Below are 16,836 nucleotides of genomic sequence, written 5' to 3'. Positions count from 1 at the left end.
ATCATCTATCTACTTCAGCTGTTGACAACATAATGTAATATTACCAATAATCTATCAAATCAACTCAAACAGCATGACTAGTAACTTCGCGATGTATGTAATTATATTTTATACTAGTATTACAAAAGTTCGTAAAAAAATGCCAAAGTTTAATTTAGCATATATTATTTTTATTATTAGTGAAATGTCAACACGAAGCACTATGCCAACTACTTCTACAAATGAATAATGTCTAAAAGGGCCACGTCAAGCGCCACATGTCCTTTATCATATTACAACTGTTTAACAGTAAAGAAAAATCCTTGGGAAATCATATTCGATATACTATTTTTCAAATATACAATCTTCAATATTAATATCTGTAATCTGCAAGCTTACATAAGAAGGAAAAAACAGCAACTGGGTTGTAAAAATTAAAATCCAGTGTAGATATTTGTATGCAGAAATAAGCTGATGTGATCTGTTAGTTTCTTCAACAATGTTTGAGTATGTCCAAATGCTTGCAGACTGGCTGGATTTCCTCCCTAGGGAGTTGTTCATATTCAAATTTATTTAAACAGAGAGGGAAAACATTTTTGAAAAGGGAATATGGAAGTCTAGGCATTTACAGGGCTTATGACCTGTCATTGGCTGATTTAAGTGGTCACTACGTTATTAAGGTTTCAGCTCTTTTACTTCACAAAAGTCAACAGATGGAAGAGTTGAGGAAATGTGGATGTTCAAACATGGGCAGAATAGTGAATGTTACACAGTGTGTAATGTGGCCACTTAAACCAGCCAATGACCGGTCATAAGCCCTGTAAATGCCTAGACTTCCATATTCCCTTCTCAAAAATGTTTTCCCTCTCTGTTGAAATAAATTTGTAAATGTTTGTTTCTTTGTTCAGTGGGGACGGTCTGGGCGCTGGGCACCGATATTTTATTAAATTTGTTGCAACAGAGAGGGAAAATATTTTTAAGAGGGGAATATGTAAGTCTAAGCATTTACAGGGCTTATGACCTGCTTTAGGCTTGTTTTAGTGGTCACTTTACATACTGTGTAACATTCACCATTCTGCCTATGTTTCAACATCCATATTTCCTCAATTCTTCTATCTGTTGACTTTTGTGAAGTAAAAGAGCTGAAACCTTTATCATGTACCTCTTTCTGTTGCAAGAAATTTCTCTTGTCTTCTCTTCTTCTTTTCCACATACGTTCGATAGAGGATTAGTGGATTATTCATTTTTTCAAAAACGATATAATACTTTCTTAGAACAAAGGGTCTTATAATCATTATTAAATGAGCAATCAACAAGCCATATCGTCATCAGCATACCTGTATAAGCCACTAGAAAGAGTTATACCATTTTAAAATAAATCAGCAATCGTATTGATCAACTTAATCCTCAAAAGTTGGAATTCTTAGATTTCTTCGCCACTAAAACAATGTGGAATGAAGATGGATTGGCATGATTTAGCTCGAAGTCTTATATGTTTGTCGTGTTTATAAATATATTGTATAACATTATTTTATTGCCCTAATTTGTCTTTGCTACATTCGTGTTACGTTCTTTTTATTCAGTTTCTTGCACATATGATTCTTTATACAACTGTTGTTATTGGCTTGGACCGTATCTATATAATTAGTATTCCAGAATTGCTTTTGTCTGTTGTTATACTCGTGCAGAGGAATTTGAGCCTTATAATCGTGGTATAAAACCTAAATCAAGGACATTTTCGTCTGTTAAAATTTGGCAAATTACTGTTCCAGTAATTCAACATCCGTAAGCTAAAACTTTAAGACCGGATAGTAAAATAAATGTTCAAATCGAAAAAGATATTCAATAAATATATTGATTATGTGAAGTTTTAGTAGCATTCTTTTTTACTATATTTAGATAGCTCCGAATAGCAAAAAAATTCGGAGACCCAAAAGGCACATATAATAAGGTGTCCAAAATATCAATCAACCAAGACCCAAAGGGTCGATCAACTGAGACCCGTAGGTCCGATAAAATTAATCCGGGAGGGGCGAATTTCTCAGCATGTTACAATCGGCAATAAAAAAAAAAACACAAAAACATGGGTACTTTATTAAAATAATTCAACTCTAAAATAGAATGGCCCCTACGGTAATTCGAGAAAATATAGCCATAACAGGCCTGTACTTTTTAAATTATTGGATGATAAAGCCAAAAAGGTGTTATTAAGGAGTTATCTTTATGTAAACAGTAGGAAATTGGGGGAAAATGTGATTTACCCTCGTATTGTGTTAATAATGGCGTGCCGTGTTGTCTATGGCACCATTTTAATTTTCTCTTTGGCGGAAACAACATGGCGGTGTAATAGGCGGAAGTGTCTCACTCGGAGGTAATTTATTGGCGGGAATGGAATGGAACTCGGAGGGATTTGAAAAATGGACGCGCGCGGAAACCATAGATAAAGTAAAGTAGGTACTGCCATATTTCAAAATAGGGTTTGTTGAAAAAAACACCAGGAAAATGTCTGTAGGTAGGTTCAAAAAGATAATTGATGTGATTTTTTTCAAGCATGATAATGAAAGAAAAAGCATATTTACTAGAAGTTTTTTTATATTTACGAGCGTAAAAATATATTTTATTACTAAATCGGCGTGTATTGACATTTTTTTGCTAACAACGGTATTTTGAGTGTGTCTGAATTTTTGTAGACGTGAACTTGATGTAGCCGCATAGGAAGTTATTAAGATTTACGTGTTACAACAGAGATGAATAACTTGTTAGAGAATGGAATAATAAAGTGTAGGCGTTTGCGGGCTCATAATCTGTCATTGGTGGTTTAAATGGCCATTTTACACACTGTGAAACCTTTGCCATTCCGTCTTTGTTTTAACGTCCATATTTCTTCAATAAAAGAATCCCCATCTCCTTACGTAATGCACGAACATCGGTATTTGTGAACCCATCGTACACATTTTTACCACACATTCGCCTTAAAGGTGATATTTCTTGTTTTTCTAATTTTTCGGCAATTGTTTCTGACATAATATTTTGTCTTAATTATAGCTCGTTGTTTTTTGACGCATTTTTTGTTTGTATTTATGTTTCAATTTCAACTATTTTTAGCATTTATATTTTTGTTTCCAATTACATTGTTATTATTTATTTTTACCGTTTTAAAATCATGTAATAAAAAAACACATATCACAAAAAAGGTTTTGTCAGAACACAGAAAAATTCTAGCTAGTCGGGACCTAAAATAAAGAACTTCTGTACATTGTAAAAACAGTGAAATATTATTCACAGCTCTCATATCATTGGTTGGCTCATATAAACCAGTGACGTTGTTCAAAGTAGTGAGTTTATATTAAAATATTTTTTATTATTTATTTCGTACATTTTCAAGAAACTTTGAATGAACGCTCTAATTTTTACCGCGCGCAAGAAAACATTTTTTGTATCCAATTTGTGAACTGCAAATTTCGCCTCTTAATATTTTTTTAATGTTAAAAAAATAGCCAACAAACTTGCTTCAGTGTTTCTCATTAAGTTTTACAAAAGAAAACATTGTACAAACTACCCCTTTTTGTAATTTACAATGCTATTCCACGAAGGTGTTGGATAGATAAATTTCTTAATCCAAAGGTGCTATGTAATACACTACCTACTCCTCCTCCGACTACTTCCGGTTACCGGAAGTTGCTCAGACAGGAAACCGGAAGTCGTACCTTCCATCGCTAGAGGTCTACATTATAGTAACGTCATAATCGTCTAGTAATTTGCTTCGTTTTTAATGTGCGGTTGGCTTTTATTAAAGCCATTTGTAAATAAATTCTTTATAGGAAACAGACGACGATAGTTACTTTTAGAAACTCGGTTCCAAATACCTCCATGTTAATTAAAAATATGAATAGCAACGCATTCCGAAAATTGAAGAATTAGAAATGTTGTAACATGCACAGAATGACAATGTAATACATCATCATTCCCTTTCCGCACCTAATGGTGCATAGGGTGCTGCATACTGAGTTCCTCCAGAGTATGCTTGGTTACAGCAGTTTGAAGACTAGAAGGAATGTGTATTTAACAACGCACTTCTTTCGATTGTTGCGCGGTATTATTGACAACCCTGAAATTATGCGGAGAATTAGCTTTTATGCTCCTGATAATTACATTAGACAGCGTCAGCATAGACTGCTTCACATTCCAATATACAGGACCAACCTGCCAATGGTTATGCCTGTTGGAAGGGCTATCTCTATGTCGAACAATATAACTTTGGACATTGACATTTTTCACGTCTCTGAGGGAGTTTTTCGTTACCAGATTCTCTTACTTTTTTAACATATTATTCTTTGGATATTATGTATACTAATGTGTTTTTTTTATATATACCTAATTTTACCTAATTATTTCTATATGTATGAATTAAGATATTCCATTTTGTAATGTACATATACATGAATAAATAAATGATAAATACTGCATTGGTGCACCAATCGCAGCGTATTTTGATCATTTTTGTGTGTAGTGATTAGTTTTACGCTTCAGGTACCAGTCTGGGGACAATGAAATATCCTAGTGTAAAAATAGCCTTGTTTAAAATAATATTTCATATCAACTATGTCGCTAATTGAACCCGAGACCTCTTGCATGGTAGGCAAATGCGCTGACCATTACACCACGAGGCCGAAAATAAAACATTGCGTAGTGATAACTTAAACAAACAAACAAGATTTCACAATTCATAAACTCCATTAATTTATTTAAAATAAAACACTTTGTAATTTTTACCACACAAGGTTTAATATTTAGTAACACAACAAGTTTCGGGTATTCTGAATTACCCATCATCAGGTGTAAATATAAACTAAACTAAAATATGTACACAGATTAGTACTTAGGTACTTAAGGGGCAAGGCAATGTGAGGGGGAGGCCGGTGGAGCTTTTCTAATTATGGGGAATATTGATAGCAGGGGTGTAGAAATTGGGAATATAATATTATTCAACGATGTTTGATTATGTCCAAATGCTTGCAGACTGGCTGGATTTCCTCCCTAGGGAGTTGTTCATATTTAAATTTATTTCAATAGGGAGGGAAAACATTTTTGAGAAGGGAATATGGAAGTCTAAGCATTTACAGGGTTTATGACCTGTCATTGGCTGGTTAAAGTGGCTACTTTACACACTGTGTAACATTCACCATTCTGCCCATGTTTAAACATCCACATTTCCTCGACTCTTCCATCTGTTGACTTTTCATGCGACCAGCGTGGAATGTGGATCGCGTTGGGAGCTCCTCAGATGCGCGGACGCCTAGGTGGGTAAAATATGGTGGGACAGGCAACTGTTCCTGTGGGATGCTCATTCAGTTGGGTCTGTGCTTCCTTCCGAGCGGAACGCACACGTTCTTTTGTTTTGTCCTCCCCTTACGGGGGTGGTATTCGGATCTTCTGCCTCTGACCACCCAGGGAGTCCTTCTTTATCCAACGTCGTTCTCTTAATGTAAATATCCGTGTTTTTACTTATGTTTTGTGTAAGTTATGTTTGTTATGTTACTATAGTTTTAAGAAAATGTTTTTGTATATTTGGATACGTTTATTTATGTAAATTATTTGTTAACATATTTTTTTGAATTAAAAAAAACAGAGGCATTGAGGGGATCCTGAGGGGTGGGGACGACGTGTTGGCCTCTGTCCATGCGTCCTCCTCCCCCCTCCTTAATCTGAATAGAGTTTGTATTCCTTAGGAATATTTATAATAACTTTCCTCTATGCGCAGCTGACAGAGAGTCCCTCAGGACTCTATAACAGCTGCGGGTGGATGGTGGGCTTAAGGGTCTCCCCTCAATGTTGACTTTTGTGAAGTAAAAGAGCTGAAACCTTTATCACGTGGGTGAGATTCATCCGGCTGAACCAAATCACCTACTAGGCAACGCCTGAAAACAATTTTCTAATCTTTATACTTCTTCTTTTACCAGGAGTATTTCAACAATGTTTGATTATGTCCAAATGCTTGAAGACTGGCTGGATTTCCTCCCTAGGGAGTTGTTCATATTTAAATTTATTTCAACAGAGAGGGAAAACATTTTTGAGAAGGGTATATGGAAGTAGACATTTACAGGGCTTATGACCTCACTTAAACCAGCCAATGACAGGTCATAAGCCCTGAAAATGGAGGAAATGTGGATGTTCAAACATGGGCAGAATGGTGAATGTTACACCGTGTGTAAAGTGGCCACTTCAACCAGCCAATGACAGGTCATAAGCCCTGTAAATGCCTAGACTTCCATATTCCCTTCTCAAAAATGTTTTCCCTCTCTGTTGAAATAAATTTAAATACAATATTATTAATCAATCTTTTCTCTGAACTTATTTTTTTTTGCATTTCAAGTTTATTAATTATAGTATAATGATGAATGTAGGTTAAATGTTATCGGAATGCGATCTCTCTGGCGAATGTGTGGTAAAACGATGTATGTTAAGTGCCACAAATGTGGATAATCTTGAACTACTGAAGGCTGGGACAAGCATTATCGACAGAATTAAGAAAGGTGTGCTGCGTTGGTTTGGACATGTAGAGCGAATGGACAGCAAAATAACGGCTAAAAGGATCTACGATGGATGCAAAAAACGAGGAAGACCGAGAAAGACATGGCACGACCAAGTCTATAAAATACTTTAATATGGACATAAGAGTAGGAATAATCGGCGTGCGTGCTAGAGAAGATGTATAATGTGAGGAAACGAGATCTGTATGCAAACACAGAGTATTAAGCGTTCTATCATTTCTGCCTACCCCCAAACGGCGTGATGGTTTGTTTTTTTGTTTAATATATGTACTAAAATTTTAAAAGCTTCGTTGATAGCCAGTAATTTAACATCTATTAAAACAAATTTATGTGAATATCACATTTTTCCTTCAGAAAATTCGGTTTGTCCTTAGACAATAAAAAAAAACTCTTAATATTCCATTGTATTAAGGGCCCCTGTGTACTTATACAAAGTGCTGGTCTCTGATGCTTTTATTGCCCCTTTTACCGTGAGTTTGTCAAATTATATGGAACGCGTATGTCAGATATTGTCATTTTTTCAAATGACCATATGATAGCGAAAACTGTGTTTATTTGTATGAAATTCAGTTACCAAAATCTGTTTCCACTAATTTATTTTAAGAAATTGAAAAACATTAATTAGGATTATTATTTTTGAAATTACTTGAATTAAAAATTACGAATATCAACAAATGGGAGAATCGAAGAAATATGCATGTTCAAACATTGCTAGAGTAGTAAATGTTACTTAAACTATTACCGCTTCCTAAATCCTGTGAATGCTAAGACTTCCGTATTTCCTACTTAAAAATGGTCTTCATCTCTGTTGTAATACGTTAATGTTTATGCATGGAAACGTTATTAAAATTTCAGTGTTTTTTTCAAAAATTGTTACTAGACTATTTAACAAAACCAAAAAAAATTTTTTTTTGATTTTTATGTATCGTATTATCAGCGTTATGATTTTTGAAGTTTTGTATTTCTGTAATAACACTGCGTGTGACGTCTCAAGTTCTCTTCCGCTTCTTCTCGGTCAGTTCTGCCGATTGGTCCGTTGGCGCTAAGTAAACCGGAAATCTTCCGCAACTCTTACCATTGATGAATTCATATGAACTAGTGGCGTCGTTCAAAGTGGTTCGTTTTTATTAAAATATTTTTTTCGTACAATTTCAAGAAACTGCGAAATAATTTAATGCTCTATTTTTTACCTCGCGTAAAAAAAACATTTTATTTATTAAATTTTCCGTAGGGCTGTAGTTCCTCATTAAAGATAACTTCATTTACTTTTATTCAATACTTTTTTCTATACAAACCGTTAGAAAAATATAAGTTTAGAAATGAATAGTATCTTCTTGGGTAACCTGTAGTTGACCATGTGGAAAAAAAATGTATTAATTTTTTCATACAGGAAATTTTATTTTATTTTATAGACAATTGAAGATGACTCTGTTAACTTCCCATTGTAATACGGGCCCGATTTGCCAGGGGGTTGATAAAGACGTTAGATATAAAAAAAACATTCTGATTTATTGGTTCGTTTTTCCCCCGACGCCTCGCAAGACACCAGAAAAGGGTTAGATTAAGGAAACACCGTGTAATTATACTGTTTTCGGGAATAGATTGTGAGATTATCACCTTTCCAAAATCATTCCGAACACGGACAGGTGAAGTTCTTAATTTATATGATCTAATATAAGACTTCATGAACTCGGCAATAGTTGTTCCCACATATCGGATATATTTAATGTGGGGTATTGTTCTTATAGAACAAACCTTATAAACTTTTTCAAAGATGAGCAGTAATCATATTTAATATAGTTACTTCATATATGATTTTCTGTTTTTATATATATTTTTATTATAAACCTTATTATGTTTAAAATTTGATTTACTTTTTATATTAATTTTTAAAGTTCTCGTATACTTTTTATTTCAAACTTTTGTTTTATTTAAACTTTTTCTTTTTAAATATTATGTTATATAATTTTTAGGCTTGATTATTGTTCCTTAGTTTTGAGTGCAAATATGTAGTTTAAAAAATATCAAACCTTTTATGTTTATATTATAAATTTGTAAAAGGCAATTATGCCGTGTATGTTAATAAAAATAAAAATAAAATTTAAAAAAAATAATTGACCAAAAGAAACATATTATTTCCATAATACTATTGTAGTATTTTTATTTACTAAACTTCATATACAAAAATATATTAATTTTGGCTGGCTTATTGCTAAAAGCAATATCTTCCAGCCATCCAAAAAATTGACTGGTCAAAATTTGTTCTTTTAACAAAAGAAATATCAACAAAATTTTGAGTTTGTCCAACTTTTTGTAGACAAGGACTGGATTTAACTCCCTGGGGAGATGTTTATATTAAAATATTACAACAGAGGTGAAGAACATTTTAGAGAAGGTAATATAGAAGTTTAGGCATCTACGGGGCTTATGATCTGTCATCGGCTGGTTTAAGTAGCCACTTTACACACATTTGTTAATAATTTCACTTGGTCCATGAAGAAGTATAGAAATTGAAAAAATAAGATTTTCAGGCGTTGCCTAGTATGTAGGTGAAATAATTCAATTAGATCCCGCATAAATAGAGGTTTCAGCTCTTTAACTTCACAAACATCAACAGATGAAAGGATTGAAGGAATATAGATGTTTAAATGTGGCCAGAATGGTGCATGTTACACAGTGTGTAAAGTACTCACTTAAACCAGCCAATGACAGAAAAGAAATATGTTAATGTTAGTATTTATTAAACTTCTTTGATTTTCACGCCCGTTCATAAGCACAATAAGTTTTTTTGGGTGTCACTAGGCATAATAACCCAGAAAATCTTATTGTACATTAATATTTATTTTCAAAAATGTTTTAAGTATGTCAAAATGTTTGGAGACCGGCTGGATTTTGTTGTTTGATCTAGATTTGTTGCAACAGAGAGGGAAAACATTTTGGAGAAGGGAATATGGAAGTCTAAGCATTTAAAAGGCTTATGACTAATGAAAAATTGTTTTCAGGCGTTACCTCGTGGGTGATATGGTTCATCCAGATGAATCTCACCAACGTGATAAAGGTTTCGGCTCTTTTACTTCACAAAAGGCAATAGATAGAAGAGTTGAGGTAGGTAGATCGTGTGTAAAGTGGCCACTAAAACCAGCCAATGACAGGTCATAAGCCCTGTAAATGTCTAGGCATCCATATTCCCTTCTCAAACATCTTTTTCCTTGTTGCAACAAGATCATTATCAAATTAAGGTTGTTTTTAGTAGCCATATCTGGCTTGTTATCAATTTACAATTGTCATTTGGCTTTGGAGTCCTGGTGCCGACCCTTATGTATGGGAGAGCTGACTGCTGTCGAAATGCGATCTCTTGGACGAATGCCTGGTTAAAATATTCTCGTTATATTTCTTTTTCAAATTTTAAAGATTACTTGCTATACCTGTTATTCTTTCTTTTTTCTCTGCTGCATTGACATGTTTTTATACTTTAAAACTATTTTTAATTACTTATATATGTATATTAAATCAATATATTGCTGCTCTTACTATAATGTGTCATTAATTTTGAAAATGTTTTTTAAATTGACTTAAATTTAGTGTCTTTTATTTCATTTAAATATTTTTCTCATCGTTTCTTTGAATCCCATAAAATATGTATGTGTATATTTATGTTTTTCCTTTTAAAAATTTTTTTTTTTTTTTTACATCTGAGCATGTTTTTTCTTCTTTATTTTAATTCTTAACTTTTTATTACTTTTACGAAAAAAATGTATTAATTTTTAATATTATTTCCATTTGTAAATACTAACTACAAGCTTTAAAATAACTTTTTTCTTTAATTTTAAACAGCTTCCATTTATATATATATATATACGTGTATATATATATATATATATATACAAATACATGCCACGTAGGCCAAACGGGTAGAGCCTTTAAAGAACGCATAAAAGAGCACATACAATCATGGTCTAATAATAAAGATAATTCAAATGTTGCCAATCATTTAATAAAAAATAAAGATTCCTTTGATTTCAAAAATAATTCATATTGCATCTAAAAAGGCCATAAACTTGACAAACTAGAAATTCTCAAAATTAATAGATTAAACAATAATTCCGACGTAGAATTACTTAATGGACAAATAACACACGTGCATTCTCCATTACTTTACCCATTGTAATATATTTTTACTAATTAATTTTTACCCTTTTTTTCAAAATCATAATTGACAAAAATCACACTCACGAAGGATGGAGCATTAGTCTTGAAGATGCCTATTTAGGCGAAAGCGCTCGTTGGTCAAAATAATAAAAAAGTAAAACTTAACCAAGAAGTTTCATTGGTAACTTTATTTATAATTGTATCAAAATCATAACTATTGAGTTTTATCAAGAAATATCAACAAAAAACATAAATATTAATAAAATATTGGTTACATTATACTTGTTGACACGATAAACTTATAAGATTTCGAGCTTAACCATGCCAACCCATCTTCATTCAACACTTATTTAGTGGCGAAGAGATCTACGAAAACCCGAAATATCTATCCCAAAGAATTCCAAGTTATGTGACGAATTGACTAATCTACACATTCTGGGCATCGGAGCATAAAAATAAAAGTTGCTCTCAGAAGCTTTTATAAAAACAGCAGATTTCGACTTCTGGTGACACGGTTGGGAACGTAAAAAGAAATTGATTGCAACAGAGATTGGACATCACTTCAAAATACATTACAAACATTGACAGGATTGAAAATGTTCAACGGATTTTTTTTTAATACCTAGTACCTAAACCCTTTGCACTTACAGCCAATCTGCTTAACAAAATAGATATTTTACCCTTGAAAATAGACGCACTATATCTGAATTATGCTATTTATGTAAATTATTAAGTAATAAAGTAGACTCATTTAACCTACTCTCCAAAATTAATCTTAATATCCCCTTTCGCGTGACAAGAAATAAGTATTTATTCCACCTGGCAGTCTGTAGCACTAACTATGCACAACACTCGTTTCTCTATAGTTCTTGCTCAAACTGTAACGCATTTTTTTCATCTATTGATATATTTAAATACCCCTTAATTTATTTCAAAATAAATTAAGACTCATTCTTTCTGGCTGCGATACGCTCTCACTTGCTATTTAATTAATGATGCTCACGCTTACACACACCTTAACACTTACTCCCACACAAATACACAAAAACACACCTCTACTTTTACGCTCATACAAATGCATACAAACGCATCTTTTGTTGTACCACAATTTAACATAAAGGATTTTTATTTAGAAATTTCGCTGGTCTGTCTATAAACCGTATCTTTTTATGTTATTATATCATTTTTGACTGTTTGTTTCTAACAAATAAATAAATCACTTAAAGCATCAAGTATTTTGAAAATGCACTTAAGGTCATTAATGAATCTTTTGGCCTATAGTCATGCAAAAAGGCTTAAAAACAATATACCTTATATTATAATGTTTTGCCTAAAAACACGTTTTCGTATGCCTTCACAGAAAAGCAGTCGTGTTACGAAACCGGTAGGCAAATTCCATTTACTCGTAATTGGTAAGCAAAATATACTGTTAAATTTGTGCATAATACACTCACGTGCACGCTTTAATATGCGCGTACCATGTACATAACCATTATCAAATAATATCACTTAGGGGGTATACATTTAGTAATGGTGGCCTTTTTAAAGAATAGATTTCTGTTGCAATTTTAAGGAGGGGATCATTAGGGGGTAGACACGAAATTATTGCACAGAGGGTGCAAAAATGTGACAAGGGTAGTAGGGTAGCTACCAGCACCAAACACCCCGAACTAGCAGAAAAGTAACAACTTTTGGGACGTGCATGGCCGACAGACCAATCACAACTTCATGATTTTGGAGAGAGGGCGTTGTTACGAATACGTTCCTACATTATTAATGAAACAATATGGTTATTTGTGTAAAATAATTACAAAAAATATTTTGGGTATGGCGAAAACTTTGCAGACAAATTCTGGATTTTTTTCCTGGGGTTGATAGCGAAATTTATTGAATTAGCGTGTATTTTAAGGTGTCAACCTAAGTTATATCCGTTTGTTTGCAAAAGTAAAACAAAACAGTCAAATTTGTACGCCATTCGAAATAAAATATTATGTTCTAGAAGACATTGTATTTGCTTTTAAGTTACACATATTATTTTATTTGATTACAAGCATTCAAATTGGAATGTCAAGTAGACGGATGTGAGCATTTTTCACATCTCCTTCTGTTAGCATTCAATCGAGAAATAAAGCTGTCAAAGCTGCTCACGCTCTTTGCGCGGTGTACGGTGAAGATGTTATGAAATATTGACTAATTTGTTCTGAAATAATAAAGGAGAATACATTATTGACAAATTTGATAAAAATATTAATTATGTATCTTCCGAATTATATATATATAAATATATATATATATATATATATATATATATACCTTTTGGTGCTAATTTTTTAATTTGGAAAAAAAGACACAACTTAAGTTAACACAGAATATTTAATTAATTCAATTTAAATCATTTTCTATACTAAAAATGGAGGGGGCAATGGAAGCATTAAAGTAAAATTTTACTCGTTTATTATTAAAAAAATATTACTTTTTAGTATGAGCGAAACCGATATAAAGCCCCACTGTCCTAAAAACAATTTTCTGGCATATGGTGGGAGTATTTTCAAAAAGTATTTCTATGTCCTTGAAATGTCACCTAAAGCGTAAGACTGATCATCTTACCTTCAATCAATTGATTATATTTTTTTCTGCATTTGGAATACCAATACGGTGCCTTATGCACCAACGGGTATGTATATATATATAAAATATTTTGGGTATATTCAAATCTTTGCGAATAGATTCTGGGTTTTTCCCTGACGGAGTTGATTTTATTTATTTCACAGTTTTAAAATGTACAGAGGTTCTATGTTAAGGTCCCGACTAGTTAAAAAAGTCCTGTGTATATTAGGTAGGACATTCTTTTTTACATGTGTTGGTGCACTGGTGCTTAAAAAATCCAAATAATAAAAATAATTTCAAAAAATTGAGTTAAATTAGAAAACATATGAATAATAATAAAAATTTAATCATAAATTTATATTTTAAAAATATACCATTAATTAGATTATGAAAATGAAATATCAATGTAAAATGTTTTCTAACCGATAATAATACAAATTGAAGCCTAAATATAAATTAGAGTCTATGTAATTAATAATTCAAAAAATGAAACAAATGTAAATAAGAAAACATACCGATAATGTTTTTTTTTATATTTTATATATATCGATAATGATACCGACATGGCGGCCTCCGTGGTGTAGTGGTCAAGACGCTTGACTTACTCACGGAAGGTTCCGGGTTCAATTCCCGGTGAGAACACAAAAAATCAATATGATTTTTCTCAAGCCTGGGTGTTTTGTCATGTAATTCACCACTGTAATTGGGCCTCCTGGCCTGTTGTGGTGCAAAAATAAAATAAAATAAATATGAGACATAAAATAAATAAATAAAATAATAATAAAAATTTTAAAATATACAATTATTAGAAAATATACGATTTATAAATAAAAAATTAGATATAAATGTAAATCGGATGCCAGATGGCAGAAGGGACCATCTGTATTTTTGTCTATGTTTTAGTTTTCAAAAATTTTAATTGATATTTCAGTACACGCAGCAAAAAATTAAAAAAATCAGCATCATTTAGAATGATAATTTTTTATTGTAAAGCAACACTAAAATATTTTAGTTTGTGGATTAAAGTCTTGAAATAAGACGTATTTCAGCTCTCCTTAACATTTTTGAAAATTACAGATAGCCCATGCTGCCATCTGACTATCAAAATATATAATATTAATAGGAAAATTACAACAAATATTAATTATAAATCAAAACAAATAATTCACATGTAAAAATTAAATCAACATTAGATTAGATTTTCAACAGAAATCAAGCGATTTTAAAACGAGCACACACAAATCGGCTCATCACTTCACTTTGACGTCACACGTCATGCCGACCGAGAGCATCTAACAAACATTGCGAACAAGAATGGTGCGGTAACGTAATACGTGCCGTTTGTCGCATAGGGCGCGAAACCTCTCTCTTTCAAATAATTCAAAATATGCATATTTTAAACCTTGATCATATTATCCGGCGTCGCGTCGCACGGAAAAAACCGTTATCGTATTTTTTTGCTTATTTGAAAACTGTATTAATAAATTTTGTAAAACTTGATACGACCATACTTGAACATTTTTCATATCGACAGCGAAAATTTAAAATGCTGTAAGGGACAAAGTGTAAATTGTTCAATGCAGGGAAGAGAATATTGAAAAAAAAATCAAGAAAATCTATAAATCTAGTCGCGACTGTCTACTTCTGTGACTATAACACGCGTATAATGGTGTAAATGTAACACCTTGCTGTAGGTATTGTGTTCCAGGTAAGATATATAATGTCAGCCATTGAAAACTATTTTCGTCCGCCCTTAATACACCAACAATCGGCTGTAACGAAAGAATCTTACATAATCTTATATTGTTTATATCGATAAGGTGACTGGAAAAATAATTCCATATTTTTGAGATAAAAAAGAAAAAAAAGACACTAATTTTATTTATTACGAAAGTACATAATTTAAATTATATTGCATAAAATAAGAACGCACCCTGAACTTCATGAGATCAAAAGGCCTGTGTTGAGTTGGGACACACCAAAATGGAAAATGGGAGAATCTCAGGGTAATACCGCTCGGAGCCCATACGGACAAATATCTAATAGCCCCGCCACACTATACTCCTTGCGTTGCTCCTCACTTTGCTCTTCTCTCGCCCGATGTCGCCCTCTCCGCCCACACACTGCTCTACTCGCGCAATTAATCGCGACGCTCCGCACTTGTATTTTTCTACAATGGACCATGAAACTGTGGCAGCGTGCGCTTTATGCATTTTTAGTATAACTTATGACTTCAATGTCATGTCAATGTCAGAAATAAACATCATTCAAAAATGACATGTGCGTCTCGTGTGAGCGCTCGATGCGTACTGCGACCGCGTGATTATGTGGCCAACTACTCATATTGCCGGTCCTTTGACTCGCGCTCGAAATCCGACAAAATAGGGAGCGATGGGCACGACGAGGAGCATGACGTGCGGCATGACGAGTAATGTTGCCACACTACTTCTCGATAATTCATATGCCACTCGTCGAGTGTGTGGCAGGCCCAGAAGAAACGAGATCGTTGTGTTGTCTGTGCGCGCAGTGCCTAATGGACATTTATAAGGACGCGCATCGCGTCACTCTCTCTTCTCTGCCTCCACCAGCATTCAAATTCTCTTTATGATATTGGAGTTCGCGGCGTCCGTTCTCTTATTTCTTTATTTCTCACAAAGTCAAACCAACGCACAGTTGACTCTTCTGAGACATCTATTCTCAAAACCCTAATAACCCCTAGTTTTGGGCCCTAAATGAGGTGCCACGATTCGCATCCGTAGAGGAGAATAGGTATTATGCAGACGTTATACAGGCGGAATACAAAATCAATAATCCCACTTCGCCTGTTTATCTGAGAGAGCTCTTCCAACCTCTATCACAACACGGACTATCTCTTTGTTCTAGTAACGAGAGAACCCTTTCAATACCCTTTCATCTCTCTAATTTTCTTGCCTCCTCTTTCACAGTAGTAGCTGCTCGATTGTGGAATAATCTACCCACTAATGTTAGAGACGCCCCCTTCTTTATTTACATTTAAATTTAAATTTCACCATCTAAATATTTCCTTCCCATCCCCTCTCCTCTCTTCTCTTCGCAGTATAGTGTTAATTTTTATTTTATTTTATTTTTTTAGTTAATCTTTATTTTTAATTTTGAATAATATCATTAGATCCAATATGTCCATGTACTTGTAATTTTCTCGGCTTGTCGGCCTCGTGGTGTAATGGCCAGTGTATTTGTCTACCATGCAAGAGGTCTCGAGTTCGATTCCCGACATGGTTGATATGAAATATTATTTGAAAGGGTGTTTTTACACTCGAATATTTCATAGTCCCTGGACTGGCACCTGAAGCGTAAGACACTGATCATCTTACCTTCATGTAACAAAAAATATCAAGATACGCTGCGATTGGTGTACCAATACAGTGCCTTATGCACCATTAGGTGCGGAAAGAGAATGATGATGACTTGTAATTTCCTCAAACTGAACGGTTTAGGTAGGTAGGAAGAAATTGCCTTAAGGCAATATGCCCGCCATTATATGTATATTTTGTGTATGTGTATAAAGTGT

The sequence above is a fragment of the Micrasema longulum genome, unplaced genomic scaffold (genome assembly GCF_059751315.1).
Source record: "Micrasema longulum isolate JH-2025_06_02 unplaced genomic scaffold, ASM5975131v1 h1tg001338l, whole genome shotgun sequence".
Classification (NCBI taxonomy): domain Eukaryota; kingdom Metazoa; phylum Arthropoda; class Insecta; order Trichoptera; family Brachycentridae; genus Micrasema; species Micrasema longulum.
The sequence above is the reverse complement of the archived record's forward strand: the minus strand, read 5'-3'. Positions refer to the sequence as shown.